We start from the raw sequence: 16889 nt of genomic DNA, 5'->3' as shown, positions 1-16889 counted from the left end.
GTTGACAGTAAAAATACTTCCCAATTGTATTCTTTAAAATGATATTTAATAATGATATTTAAATCATGTGATCGCACTATTGTTGAGGACACATTTCCCAACAGCTTCCTCAACCTCATGATTAAACCTTAGGACCTTGAGTAACACTGTTTCCCCGGACCTAGTTTTTCGAACCTTGCGATCAAGAATCTGTTTTGGCACCTATCTTCCCAGTTACCACCAAACTCCATCACACAAGCTCGTAACATATATTCCAGAGTCTTGATATTTCTATATGTATGTCCATCTGTTGCAGGATGAAATGAATTACTCATCTTCAAGGTAGTTCCCATCATCTCCTACAACTCTTGCCAAAACCGAGAAATAAACCTCGCATCTCGATCTGACACAATATCCTTAGGGACTCCATATAACAACACCACATGTTTCATGTACCCATTATCCAACTAAACCTTAATCCTTGTATCTTTTATTGGAATAAAGTAAGCTGACTTACTAAGACGATCAACTATTACTCATATCATGTTATTACCTTGCTGGCTTCTCGGTAAACCCACTATAAATTCCATGGAGATAGATTCACATTTTCACTCAGCTACCTCAAGAGACTGAATCTTACCTTGTGGTCTTCGCTGCTCTCCCTTAACCCTCTGACATGTCAAACATTGAGCCATGAACTCAGTTGTTTCCCTTTTCATCCCAGGCCACCAGAAAGTCTTCTTCAAATCTCTATACAGCTTGTCACCACCTGGATGTACTGAATACGGTGTGCAATGAGCCTCTGTCATGATCACCTTTTTCAACTCCTCATCTCCAGGCACACATCATCTCCCATCAAACCGTACACACCCATCAAAATGAATAGAGAACCGAGACATTGTTCCTTTCTCTACTCCAGCCCTCCACTCCGGAATCTTAGAATCAAGAGCCTGCTTCTGGCGAATATCATAATAAAGATCCGGCTCCACTGTCAGGTCCCCTCTAGTATCCCCTTTTTGCATCACATGTATCCCCATCTTTCCCACCTCATCTCTCAACCTCATCAAAGACATAGTTGTGCATAAGGAATGCACACTCTTCCTGCTCAACGCATCATCCATAACGTTTGCTTTTCCTTCATGGTATATGTGGTGAGCCGAAGTCATATGCTCCCAAAAATAATTAATAAAGTCATATTACCTTAACTATATAGTAGAGATAAGTCGGGTGTCGAACCACAGGGAAAGCGATGTAATTAATGTGTAAAAAGTAAAGAGTACAAGTAACAATAATATAGGGGGTTTTTAGATTTATTATAACTAATGAACTAATAAGAAAAGGCAATAAGTAAATGAGATGAATTCAGATGGCTAAACGGTCCCGAGTCAAGCTTTATCCACTACTAGTTAACAATTGATCGTCGACCGCTAATCCTAATTTATCACTTGAGTATCCCGTTGTAAAACATACAAGAGTTTTAAATGCTCCTTATATAATATTACTCAGTTCGAAACGCGAGACTAAGCAACCTAATTAATGAACAATCTAATCCAAGCGTCTAGACTTAATTCATTAACAGCATGAATGAATATAACAATCAATGGAAGAAATGACCTTTAACACACGCGGTTATCGGTTCGAATTATATATTTATTCCCCCTTCTACCCAACTACGATGAGACGCATACAAATAATTGGATTAAAGGTTGCAACTTTATCTAACGATTGAACAATTACGGATTCAAATATATAGAATTGCAATAGATTGAAGGAGGAAATAATTAATTGGCCAAATAAATTAAACATACATCATATATTAAGAACGGAGAATAAATAATACTCAAGTATAAAGTAAAGGATTAAGACGGTCTCACAATTGATAAACTCGTAGCTTCAAAGTACCTTGAATCGAGAAGGGAGGATTAGTTCCTCATAATTTGCGTAAGACGAATAATAATAGGGTTCTTGAGTTCTCCCCAAAATTACAACTTGAATGAATAATAATATGCATGATAATATCAACTTAATACTTAACTTAATAATAATAATAATAATAATAAAAAGGAAATAACTGAAATTTGGAAACCACGTAAACAAGGTACAAAAGCAACACGGGCGGCCCGCGCATATCCACCCGCGACTCACGTGAGTTGCTGCTCAAAATTACTCCGTACTTCTCGTCTTTGATCTTTGTATTCCAACAATTTGTCTGTTGGTCCAAGTGGGGACAAACCCATGTGCACATGTTGGTTGCTTATTTCTTTTGATTTCTTTAGCCCATTAATCAATTCACAAGTCCAAGTTAGAATCGAATCTCTAATCTTTTATCATCTCGTTATTTCGTCCTTGTTGAGCCCAAAGAATCAAAGCTTGTACTATATTGACTAATTGACCCAAAATTACTAACCAAATCCATAATTTCACCAATAAATTCCCAAAATACAAGCAAAGTTATAAAATGATAATTTCTTCTCTTAAACCTCCAATAATCCACGCAATCTACCAATCATTCACATAAATCGACACTTATATAATGTAATAAACCTGTTGATGTGACCATAATTAGAGCATATTTAGTCCCCGAATTAGCCTTGTTCCCATGCTTTTTAGTGCATATTGGGTCATTTATTGTCTTTAGTCCTTTGTTTTGGATATTCTTTGAGGTTTTGTGTCCTTGGTAGGAAAGGAGTGCAAACCTTGCATTTTCATGGCAAAATGAGGCTAAATTGATTGAATTCAATGACCAAACATCAAGGAGAGACAAGATTAGAAGGCCTTTGTACATATTATAGTAGATGGGCAATGATGAGAAAAGATCCTTGCATCCCCGAGAAAATCCTCAAGGATTTTATGAAGAAAAAGGAAGAAAAGAAGAAGGAACGAAACTGTTTGAAAATTCGTGCAGATTGCCCTGAAGACGCCCGTCCAAGGCCTATAATCCGAGCGTCCTCCTCCACAAGACGCCCGTCCAAAACGCCACAAATCCGCCTGTCTTCCCCCTCTGGACGCCCGTCCAGAAGCACCCAAATCCGCCCGTCCCGTGTCGAAAACGCCCGAATTCCCAGACAGTCTTTTCGTCTTCTACAAGCTTCAAGGAAGGATGCACACCTTTTTCTAAGACCGGCGAAAAAGAGACCGGAGTCTCCCTAGAGACCGGCGATTCCTCAAGGACTTAATCGTCATTTAAGCCCTTAGTAAACCCTAATTTATGTAACTAATCCCCACTATAAATACCCCATTAGTCTAATTAGAAGAGCATGTTCTTCTTAGTAATCTTTAGTGTAGTTAATATCAATCAAATCTCTCTTTAATCTTGTAATCAACATTTAATCCAATTTTAATACAAGTTTTATTTCCTTAATCTCTCTCTTGTTCATCCTTTATTTTGGGTAATTGAAGATTATTTGGGTTATTATTGGGAAATTGACAACCTTCCAATCAAGCATCAAGCACTTCTTTTATTCTTTGCATTATTATTGGAATCATTAGTAGGTATAATTCTCTTAATCCCTTTTTAATTATTGTTAATTATCTTCATATATTCATCATGTTTTACTTTGTTGGTATGATTGACAATTTTGCTAGCATGTTCAACATGATAATGAGTGAGTAGTTTCCTTAGCTAGGGTTAATGGGTAATTAGGGGAACCCAACATGGGGAATGATTCATGCTTAAATTAATATGCTTTCATAGTTTATTTGCTTGCTTGTTGTGATCTCAACCTATGCGCATGTTATGTTTGATGAAATGCGAGCCTATGAATCCTTGCATTTTTTACCCATCACCTATCTTTTTAATGAGACTTGTAAGACATAAACCAACTCGAGTCTCATTAGACCATGCATATAGTTGAGTAGGGAAGATTAAGTCGACTTGTAGGTGTTGTACAATCTAATCGATTCGGCTCCGGGACCCAAACATTCCTAGGATTGTAAGATATAAAACAACTCGATCCATCACAACAATAATTGCTTGCTTATAATTTGAGACTATGTTTGTATGATCAATTCCCATGAATCCCCTAAGACCCCATTACACCCTAGTGCCTTTTATGAATTGTTTACACCCCTTTTAATTCATCTTGCTTGTTTACTTTTATTGCTATTTAGTTTAGTGATCTTCTACTTCAAACCCCAATTGTGACACCCTTAGACACCACTAGTTGCAATAGAAAATCTCATCTCAATTCCCGTCCCTTGGGATCCGACCTTTACTTGCCTCTTTACTAATTCTAGAGTTGTTTGTGAAGTTATAAATTGTGTTTTTGTCTAGGTTCTTCTAATGACAAGTACTGAAAACTAAACCCTCACGAGGGATCACGGCCAAAAATGGTGCCGTTGCCGGGGACGGTGTTAACTTGATTTAGATTTTCTTGTATTGTTATTAGTTGTGTCTTTCTTTGCCTTGGGGAAGTAAAACTCCTCAAGGTTTGTTTTAACTATTTTCAAGTTGTTTGATATTTTGCAAGTTCGAGCTTATAGATTGTTTTGTAGAGGACCACTTAAGTATACCTTTCTTCAAAGATCCCATGCAAGCATTGGAGGCCTTGGAAGCAAGTGAGTCTAAAAATATATATTGGGAATTGGAGGTAGATCTTTTTGAGGCCGCTCTAGCTAACAAAGAACTTACTCATGCACAATCCGAATTAGTACATAACATCCTTGTGGAAGCATGTCAACCTATAGAAGATGAGAAATCCATCCTAGAAGACATCCTACAAGCTCAAGAGCAAGGGGAATTCGTCATGGAATTCGAATGTGATGAGGTTGATGAGAATGAAGAACAAGTTGAATATGCCATGAGAATGGAATGTCTAATGGAGATGGAGCAAATTCTCAATGAACCTTCAAAGGAGGAAAATGAGGTACAAACCCCTACTTTAAAATCCCTTCCCCCAAATTTGAAATATGCTTACCTTGATTAATCAAAGACCAAACCCGTGATTGTTAATGATAGACTTGATGAGAACCAATTGGGAAAATTGCTTGATGTGTTGAAACAACATGAGAAGGCTATATGTTGTAGTCTAGATGACCTTAAGGGGATAAGTCCCAACTTTTGCATGCATAGAATTCATCTAGAGGAGGACCATAGACCTACCATTCAACCCCAAAGAAGATTAAACCTCCACATGCAAGAAGTTGTCAAGGGAGAGGTTATGATATTGCTTGATGCGGGAATCATATATCCCATATCGGACTCTTTGTGGGTTAGCCCCGTTCAAGTGGTACCTAAGAAAGGAGGTACCACGGTGGTGACAAACGAAAAGAATGAGTTAATACCCACAAGGAAGATCACCGGTTGGCATATGTGTATTGACTATCGAAAATTGAATTCCGCAACAAGAAATGATCATTTCCCCCTACCATTCATTGACCAAATGCTTGAGAGGTTAGCCTCCAACAAATTCTTTTGTTACCTTGACGGGTATTCGGGATTCTTCCAAATCCCTATACACCCGGATGACCAACATAAGACCACCTTCACATGCCCTTATGGTACTTTTGCATATAGGAGGATGCCTTTCGGTTTATATAATGCCCCCGCCACTTTCCAAAGATGCATGATGAGTGTCTTCTCCGACTACCTAGAGACCATAATGGAAGTTTTTATGGATGATTTTAGCGTTTATAGAAAGGACTTTGACTCATGTTTGCATAATCTTTCTCTTGTATTGCAAAAATATGAAGATGTTAGTCTTGTTTTAAATTGGGAAAAGTGTCACTTCATGGTCAATGATGGAATTGTTTTGGGTCATTTAATTTCGAAAAAGGGCATCGAGGTTGATAAGGCTAAGGTTGAGGTGATAGAGAAACTCCCACCTCCCGTGAATGTTAGAGGGGTGAGAAGTTTTCTCGGTCACGCGGGTTTCTATCGCCGTTTCATAAAAGATTTTTCAAAAATAGCGAAACCCCTCACTCAACTCTTACTTAAATATGCCCAATTCCATTTCACTGATGAGTGTGTTGAAGCCTTTAATAGAATCAAGGAAACACTAATCTCGGCACCGATCATTCAACCTCGAAATTGGGAACTACCGTTCGAGATTATGTGTGATGCTAGTAACTACGCCGTTGGAGCGGTTCTTGGCCAACGGGTAGGAAGAGCTCTTCATGCCATCTATTATATAAGCAAGACTCTTGATCCCTCCCAAGTGCATTACGATACCACCGAGAAAGAGCTTCTTGCCATTGTCTATGCTTTGGACAAATTCCGTTCCTACTTACTTGGATCCAAGTTGATTGTCTTTTCGGATCACCATGCTCTCCGACATCTCTTGATAAAGAAGGAGGCAAAACCGAGGTTGTTGAGATGGATTTTGCTTCTTCAAGAATTTGACTTGGAAATAAGAGAAAAGAAAGGAGCCGAAAATGTAGCGGCGGATCAATTGTCAAGGATCCAGTTTCATGATGAACAAGGAGAAACACCGATCAATGACTCATTTCCCGACGATATTTTGATGGCCATTCAAACACAACTTGAAAGGCACATCACCCCATAGTTTGCCGATTATTCCAACTATATTGTTGGAAGAGTACTCCCTCCAAATTTGAACTACAACCAAAGGAAGAGGTTCTTATTCGAAGTAAAGAGGTACTTTTGGGATGACCCAAACCTCTACAAAGAGTGTAGTGATGGGCTCTACCGGAGATGCATCCCTCAATGGGAAGTCCAAGGAATCTTGGAAGGATGCCACTCATCACCCTACGGTGGGCACCATGGAGCAAGGAGGACCATTGCAAAAATTCTTCAATCGGGCTTCTATTGGCCTATAATAATTCAAGACACGAGGGAATTCATCATTCATTGTGATGCTTCTCAAAGAACGGGGAATATCTCTTGGAGAAACGAAATGCCACAAAGGGGCATACTAGAGGTGGAGATCTTCGATGTTTGGGGGATCGACTAACAAGGTCCGTTTGTGACATCCAATGGAAATAAGTATATCCTTGTGGCCGTAGACTACGTCTCAAAGTGGGTGGAGGCAATTGCCACTCCAAACGATGATGCAAAAACGGTCACCAAGCTCTTCAAGAAAATAATCTTCCCAAGATTTGGAGTTCCTAGAGCAATCATAAGTGATGGAGGAACGCATAGAAGAAGCTCGCATCTCTTTTGACCAAGTATGGTGTTCAACATAGAACCGGCTTGGGATACCATCCTCAAACAACCGGTCAAGTTGAAGTTTCGAATAAAGAGATCAAGCAAATCCTTGAGAAAGTTGTGAACAAAACCCGAAAAGATTAGAGCACAAAGCTTGATGACGCTCTTTGGGCTTATAGGACGGCCTATAAGACTCCCATAGGAGCCTCCCCTTACAAGCTTGTTTATGGAAAAGCATTCCACTTTCCAATCGAATTGGAGTACAAAGCTTTTTGGCCAATCTGAGCCCTTAACCTTGATCTCAAATTAAGTGGTCAAAAGAGGATGATTCAAATTCAAGAGTTGGAGGAATTCCGACTACAATCATATGAGAATGCCAAGATCTACAAGGAAAGGACAAGATTGCTCCATGACAAAGGGATTAAGCAAAGAGCCTTGCACAAAGGGGATAAAGTCCTCCTATTCAATTCCTGCTATCGACTTTTTCCGGGAAAGTTGAACTCTAGATGGATGGGTCCCTATGTGATCACCGAAGCTGGAAAATACGGGGATTTTGAAATCAAGGCGGAAGATGGGAGCAAATTCAAGGTCAATGGTCAAAGATTGAAGCCATACTATGAGGGGGCGTTTATTGGAGAGGTCGAGGTCACCTACCTCAGTAGCTTTCTTGTCCATCATGAATAACTTGCCACTGGTCTTTTGTCCACCTCCCTGGACTGTACTAGCTGAAGTACATGGCTTCACAGCCTACCCCTGATTGTTGTTAGCTGTCGGCTTCTGATAAGAGTTACCGACATTGCAATTAGATCCACCGTTGTTGTTACTCTTACCTCCTTGGTTATTCCATGACCCTGTCGGTCGGTTGCTAGCATAACTCTGAGACGGACCCTGCAAAAAGCTCCCCAGTGATGGCCTCTGAAATGATCTCCCCACGGCAATGGTACACTCATATCTCTTGTGGCCCATACCGCCACAGTTGTAACAAGAGATATTCCAGCTACTACCACTACCACAACGACCACGCCTATACGAAGCTCCACTACTAAAACCCGATCCCGATGAGTAAGCCCTCGCTTAGTTATGGTTACCCCTCTTGTAACTAGACTGACCACCACCCTCACTCTCAGCCTTTCTCTCCTCAGGACCCCTCTTCTTGTTCTCTTTGGACATCTCGACCAATCTCTCAGCTCTCCCTGCTGGCTCATAAACTTCCTTAACATTTGTGAGGACCCCAACTGGTAGCTTCTCCATTATCTGGTAAGTCAAGCCCTTCTCAAACCTCAGTGCCAAGTTCTCCTGATTCAGCCCTATGTCCTCTGTATATCTTGACTTCTCATTAAACTTATGATAGTAATCGGCCACAGTCATATCCGGAGTCATCTTGAAAGCATCAAACTCCTCCCTCAGCTTACTACAAACATGTTCAGGTATAAACTCCCGACGCATAGCTCTCTTAAAGTCACTCCATGGTATAACTGACTTCCCCGGCTTCAGATACAAATCTAGGGCACTCTCCCTTACCTTGTCCCACCACTCTCCCGCAGCATCTCTCAAGTAGAACGCGACTTCTTCCACTTTGAAGTCCTCGGGACAATGAACCACATTTAAGATGTTCTCCATCTCCCTATGCCAATTGTCGAGCAAAATTGGCGCACCGGTACCCATATACTCTTTTGGGTTGAAGCGGGCTATCATAGTGCTCATCTTGGCAAAGTCCACCCCGGCATCTTTGTCTTAACAAAACTTCTTTAGGGCCTCGGTAAGCGTATCTTAATGCTCAAGCATCTTGGCTATATCATCTACACTCATCTTCTGCGCCCTAGTGTATAAAGCAGATCTCTTTGGCGGCATATCTTTGAGTAATAAGAGGAGAGACAAACGTAAGCACATAGCCTACGGCTCAAAGCATGTACCACATGCACAGTCCACACTCGATCGGGTAACTACACCCACTCGATCGAGTAATGCCACTCGATCGAGTTTCCCACTTACTCGATCGATTACCTCGACTTCAGAACCTGACCAGAACGTACAACAAAACACACTCGATCGAGCCCCAAACGTACTCGAACGAGTAGCCCTCACTCGATCGAGTACTCCACTTACTCGATCGAGTTCCCCAAAACAGCAGCTACTGCCCAACATTGTCATATACCCACTCGACCGAGCTCAGCCCACTCGATCGAGTCCAACCTACTCAATCGAGTATCCCCCACTTGATCGAGTCATGCTGACTCTCTAGCTACCCGCATACTTTAACTTAACAACTTTTCGCAACAAAATATATATATATATATATATATATATATATATATATATATATATATATATATATATATATATATAGGCGAGATCCGGTGAGGACGGTTAAATATTTGAGGATTGAGGACGGTATGAAATAACACACTTTATTCAATACAATACCACGCGCAAAAAATCAAACCACAAAACACAAAAACGCGAAAAAAAAATCAAACATAAAATTAGTCGATTGATATTTCATATTCTACTACAACTTTCTCTCTCTAAAAATTGGAAAAAATCGAAGAAAATACTGATAAATTGTTGAATCAATCAAGATTACGAAGGAATACGAATCATTGCTGCATATCATCGCATTTTTCTTTGAATTCAGGTACAATTTTTGATCTAAATTCTTCCGATTTTCCATTTTAGGTATATTTTACAGAAATAATTGATCAATTGGTTTAAGTATTCAATATATTTGCTCTGAATCTTTGGTCGGATGTTTTCATAACATAGACATGCATATAATTTGGGTAAAATCCGAAAAATGTTCATTCTAGGGTTTCAGAAATGTTGTGCAATTATTTTAACATTTTCATGCAAAAATATTCGCATGAACTAATTGATAAAATCGATTATTTTTCATCTACTTTCATATTATTGATCGTGTTTGTGTGTCTTACTGCTTCGCAAAATTTCTCTAATTCATTTAATTTGCGTTTATATGTAAATCACAGATAATAGATGAAGAACACGAGAAAAACGTATTGTATTATATTCTGATATTGTATAATGTATTGTAAATCTTGTGATATTATTGTATTGTAAATGTTGTGAGATTTTATATGTATACTGTCTAATACTATAACTAGTTGTGATATTGTATTGTAAATGTTGTGATATTGCAACTAGCTGTGATATTGTATCACATTCTGATATTGTATAATGTATTGGATGAAATATAAAACTAGTTGTGAAATTGTAATGGATATGTTGTGATATTGTATTGGATATATTGTGATATTGTATTTGTAGACATGGAAAAAAAATTCATGTTGTATTGAATTATTTGTGTTATGCAAAAATTGTTCTACCTAGCTTCCCTAACAGTAGTACTGTGATATTTCTACTGATGTAATTTGTCTCAGGTTTTTGAACAAATACAGTCATGAACACGCTGGCACTCACAGAAACTCCAACAGAAAAACCTTGCAAAAAGAGAAAAGCTATAAATGATAATAAGTCCCAAAAAAAACTCCACAAAAAAAAAACAAACCAACAAAGGGAGCTCCAAATGTGGTGACAGGAGATACCTCTGATCATAACAAAATGATTGTGCAAAATGAAAATGAGGATGGTTTAGAAATTATGGACGTGATTGAGCAAAGGAAAAAAGGAACTGGTCGACATGAAAGTGAGCACAAATTTGTAACAAAGTTTAGGCCAAAGAAGCTGTTTGAGCTTATTTGTGAGCTTAATGATGAGCAAAAGAAGGCAGTGGAAGAAATTGGTTGGAGGCTTGTTACATTTAAAACTTATTAAGGATATTCCTAGAGGGATTGTGGAATTGCTTATAAAATCTTTCAAGCATACCAGATACATGTTTAGGGCGAAAAAGTTCGAGTTTTTGTTAAGGAAAGATGATGTGCATGATGTATTCCTGCTTCCTAGGGTTGGTGCTAGGGTGCAGAAAACTATGACTTGTAATTGCAAAGTTACTGCTGATGATGAACTGAAAGTTGAGTGGCGAAGAAAATTTGGATTAGAGAGTAAGGCAGACCCTTTTAAGTTTAACATTGTGCATGATAGATTAATGAGTTGCAATGAGTTGGGTGATGATTTCAAGAAGTTGTTTGTTTTATATAGCATGTCTATTTTCTTGGCACCTACAAAAAATTACACACTGGATTTCAAACTGCTTAGGGCTGTTGAAGATGTGCCAAACATAAAAAATAGTGACTGGAGTTTGTATGTTTTTGAGCAGTTGGTAGAGGCTGTTGGTAATTTTAAGGAGGGGACCAAAAAGACAAGTAATATTACTGGATGCATACTTGTGTTAATGATATGATATTTCCATAGGGTGAATTTTAAAGGGAATGTGTTAGCCCACAACCTACCGCTTATTCGACACCGGTATCATAAAGAGTTGACAAAAAGAGCTAAAAGCGAGTTGGCGACAGGTGCATTGGGGAATGTTGTCCCGTCTAAAATTGTTTACCCTATCTGTGAGCAGCCAGGTTATCAAGAAGATCAGCGACCTCAAACTCAACCTCAGACTGAAACTGAAATACCAAAGGGATACATGTCGATCAAATTGCCTCCTGGGATAAAAAGTGACGAAGAAATAAGAGGAAGCGCATTAGATGTAAGACAAACTTTATAACTGTGTTACCTTTTCAGATAATTTTATGATATTCTTAAACCTTATTAGTATTACTAGTATTACAATATTAATTTATAGATGTGACCTTGATATTGCATTATGATTTTTTAAAAATGCTAGGAAATTCATGAATTTTTTTTGAGAATGACTAGGGATTCAGCATTGTTTTACAAAAGATACACTGATAATATGAAAGAGTTCAACTCAAAGATAGCTGAACCTGTTGGAAATGATACAAAATCAGATGAACTGAGTAGTGATAAAACCGAAGCAGCTGAATGTCCTCCCAAGGAAGATAATGTAGAAGAGACTGGTGAAAAAACTGTTGATGGCAATGATGATAAGGTAGAAGAAAATACAACTGAAAAAGGTCAATTTGGCAGCCAAATTCCTCAAACACTACATTTTATGAAAGATCCATTCTACCATAGCTTTATTGACGGTTTGGTACTGAGGGAAAAAGAAATGTATGATTATTCACAAGGGATACCATTATTCGACGTATGGACTGATATGTTGAAAGCTCAGTATAAAGAATTGGACAAGTCCTACGGTGGTTGTACTGATAAAGAACTCCAAACGGATTCTCAAGTAATCATTGATGACATGATTTATGGGGATATGAAACAGTGCCCTAATTTGGATGAGATATTAGCTGATGTGAATGTACAAAATGAAGAAATTAGTGAGGAAGTCGTATATTCCCGTAGAAGAGATGCACATGCAAGTGAAAACAATGAAAAAAGCAAAACAACAACTGTTCAAAAAGGAGGAACAAGTGAATCAAGGAGTTTACTTAGTGAGTATTTGCTCCACTCAAAGACTATACCAGAATGTGCATTCTTGGTATCTCAGAACTTAGGTTGTACCGTACAATGTGGACAACCAGATAAGCAAATGAGGCTACTATCAGAATTCTTGGTGGGAAATAGACAGTTGTTTGAACCGGTTTTGAAGAAACGGAAAGAGGTCATGGATTATTGTTTCATTCACGATCATACAATTGAGAAAACGTAAGTCCATTTCAAACATTAAAAAATTTAAAAGGCTTACTGCTATATTAAGCATATTAGTAAACTGATTTTTAATTTGGTTGATAATGTACGACAGAGAAAAACTTGCAACATATGGGACTTACCATCTATTTTCAAGATCAGATATAGAATCATTATTGCCTAATGTGAAGATTGAGTCGTTTGTGATTGAATCGTGGTCAATTTTGATGAATGAGTTGTCAAAAAAGGAACAAGAAGCACCAGTACCAAAAAGGATTTTTTTTGGGCTTGCACATGCAGTAAGTTCTAATTCTTAAAAGTGTGATATTTTATTGAAAAGTGTGTATCATTGTAAAAAAAATTAATTCAGGACTGCAAAAGAAATTTAAACCATGACTGATAAAATTGTTTCAAAAATATGTGATATTGTAATGCAATGTTTGTGTTATTGTAATTTAAGTCAATTTTTTCTTCAATTAGTATGATATTGTATTGAAGAGTTTGTGTTATTGTACTGTATGACAGTTGTTATTGTAATATTGATTAATATTGTATTGAAGAGTTTGTGTTATTTCAATTAGTGTGATATTGTATTGTAAATGTTGTGATATTACAAGTAGCTGTGATATTGTATTACATTGTGATATTGTATAATGTATTGGCTGAAATATAAAACTAGTTGTGAACATGGATATGTTGTGATATTGTATTGGATATATTGTGATATTGTATTTGTATTCATGGAAAACAATTTCAATTAGTATGATATTTTATTGAAGAGTTTGTGTTATTGTAGTGTAAGACAGTTATTATTGTAATATTGATTATATTGAAAGGAACCTATTGTGTTATTGTAATGTTACAGACACGTCTAGAACAAATATTAATGCTAAATGGAGAAGACTTTGAGAAGACGGAAACACTTACTGAAGAAATAGCTGGAGCATGGGATACGTGGCAAAATGTATGCAGCCAGCCACTAAACTTAAATTCAGATCTGGTAAGACACTAGCATTGTCAAAATTATTTGTGTTATGCCAATTTTTTTACTGACTAAACTGATAAATTTTTTCATGCAAACTTTATTAAGTGTTTCTGCCTTTGCTGATAAGCGAACATTATTTCTGCATATGCATCAACTTTGAAAACGAGACAGTGGGCTACTTAGACAATAGGCTCTATGACAACTTCGAAGAATCAGAGTTTTTTTACCTCGCTGAGTTGGCTGTAAGTCTTAAACTCAAACTTTACTGCAAAACCACAATTGATGTGTTTTATTAAATTGGAGGAATTTTCTTTACATTAATGAGATTCTTAATTATTGTCAAAAATCTATAGGCAAAGACATTTGGGAGTTACATGTGCAGCAAAGGTTTAAAGCAAGGAGAAAAAGTGCAAATGTTTCCCTTAGTTAATAAGAAATTCATGTGGCAATCAAAGGATTTTAACTTAGACTGTGGGGTATTTATGATGCTGCACATGATGTTTTACAATGGGGAAATATTTGATTGTGATTTGAATGATGAAATGAAGAGGAAATTACATCGAGCTGAGATAACAACAGCATTGGTTTTCAGTGATTATAACCATACCAGGACTGAAACAATGGATAGTGTTGCAAACTTCAACACAGTAAAGGAATCGTTGGAATCAATCCTGTTGGAAAAAAGGAGGCTGAAAAGAGAAGAGGAAGAAAAAGCAAAAGCAGACAGTCTTAAGAAAGTTTGTACACCAAAGTCAAAAATCAAAGGTTAATTACTTTTACTTAAGCGCTCATTTTTTTCTTAAACAACATAGTTGTATTTGGTACTAAAATAGCTGCATCACCTGAACTGTTCTTTAGTGTTGAAAAGACTAGACGACAATGATTGCAATACTAGTGTCTTGGGTAGCCGTCGAAAAGGAAATTCAGATGGTCTTGGGTGCACATACAACTGTGGCAAAGCTGGTTATATGCTGGTTGTATCCAAATTTATGAGGAACAATCAAGCACTTTTAGCAAGCTTGTTGAAGTAAGAAAAGAAGTACTTGACTACTGCTTATTGGACGACCACACATTCTCTATAGAGTAAGATTGAAAACTATTATGATATCCTCAAATATTTTAACTGATGTCCATCATTTATTTAGTAGCATATAAAAAGAATATTTCAACTAATGCCCATCATATATAATTGCTTGTAGTGAATGTGTTGCTGCCTATGGCGAAGAAGCAAAACTCCTCAGAGAAGATATACTATCAATACAACAGACCGTGTATGTCACGAGCAAAATGATTGAATGTTGGGCACACCTACTGAATGACATTGAGTACAAGGACCACAGCACAACAACTTTACTGTTTCTCGGACTTCGCCACATGGTATGCAATATTATTTACAAGTAGTTTAGATATTTGATTGTAAATATTGTAAATATTGTAAATTTAATATTATTACAATGAATATGTGTTGTTATTGATAAACAACTATTTTGCAAACAGGATGCTGTTCACGCATTATATCAACAAGGAGGTGATGAAAGTCAGGATGAAACTCATAAATTGAGGATTTTTGAAGCTTGGGATACTTTTATTACCGCAAAGAACGGTATATGCAACTTGACAGCTGAGATTGTTTTCGTACCAATGGTATTTGAAGACCATTACTTTTGTGGTTGTATAAACTTTAACAAAGAAAAGGTTGAAGTGCTAGACAATACATCCTATGATAAATGGGAAAATACAAGTGTTTACAAACTGGCAGATATTGTGGTAAGTTAAATGCTTTAGTTGATAATGGAAATCTGAGAAATTGTTGGATAATATATGTGTGTTTTATTCCGATGGTTTTCTTGAAATGTGTCACGCTTCATGCATGAGTGACTATCTGGAAGCAAAGAAAAGGCCGAAAGCTGAAGAAATAATAGGTTTTAACGTTGTTAACGTATGCTTAAAATGGCAAAAACCGGAACTAAAGAACAATGAATCCGGAACTTTTCTAATGCTGCACATGATAAGGTATGAGCGAGAAGTATTTGAAGTAGATCTTGATGGAAAGGTTGGCCGCATATACTATTGGGCAGAAATGGCAGCAGCATTACTCTTGGCTGACAGAAATGGAATTCGGGATCAACTCATTCAAAGAGTAGCAGAGTTCACAGCAATAAAGGAAGAAGTCTGGCCTCAACTGAAACTGAAAAGAGATGCATCAATGAACAAAAAACCTGTAAATGGAGGCAAGGGTGAAGATGTGCAAAAGCCGGTGAATACTGAAATGCCTGTTCTTCGTAGTTCTCATAAAAGGTAAATAAAAAAAATAAAAAAATGGCTAATCGGATATAGTAATGTCATTACTTTGTAAAGATATTCGTTTTTGTTTTATTTGACTATGGAGATATATTAATCGGTGCACATATTTGGGATTGCAGTGGTATTGTCAATGGGCAAAACACAAGTGGTGGTCAGAGGATCAAAACAGTTGCACAATATGCAAGAGCAAGAGGTCGAGATAAAGGTCGAGGTAGAGGCAGCAATGTAGGAAAATAGAAAGTGTGTAATCTGACTTAGGAAAATGGGTTTGAAGTTTGATTTGTAATAGGTAGACAAAAATGGTACAATCTAGATCGTTTGATAAGGTTTTGTAATGAAGATATATCAAATTAGTGTTAATGTGCTATTTTAAAAGGGTTCATGCATCTATTTGTTGAGCAATTAGTTTATCTTACAGGTGTGATATTGGAATGAATGCATTGTGAGATTGTATTATGCAATTCATGGTATTTAAACTTTAAATCGAACATTAGGTGAAATTGGTACTTTAACAGCATTCAAAATGACATATATTATTTGGAAAAGGCAAAACATGTGATATAGTAACTCTTATTAAACAAACATTGTTCACACTTGACTGAGAAATCTCTTTATTAGAAACCGTGATATTGTATAGAAGAACAGCTGATATTGTATTGAATAAGTTGTGATATTGTATCACATGACACGTCTAGTTATGTGGTATTGTATTGAATACGTTGTGATATTGTAAAGAATACTGTAATTAATGTGACAGTTGTGGTATTTATTTAAGACAAGTATGATATTGTATTCGCTATCTTGTGAAATTGTATGGCAAAAAACTGTGAGGATAATAATTATTCCCACTTGTGATATTTATTTAAGACATGTATGATATTGTATTCGATA

This window comes from Silene latifolia, chromosome 9, assembly GCF_048544455.1.
Source record: "Silene latifolia isolate original U9 population chromosome 9, ASM4854445v1, whole genome shotgun sequence".
Taxonomy (NCBI): Eukaryota; Viridiplantae; Streptophyta; class Magnoliopsida; order Caryophyllales; family Caryophyllaceae; genus Silene; species Silene latifolia.
Note: the sequence above shows the minus strand (reverse complement) of the source record.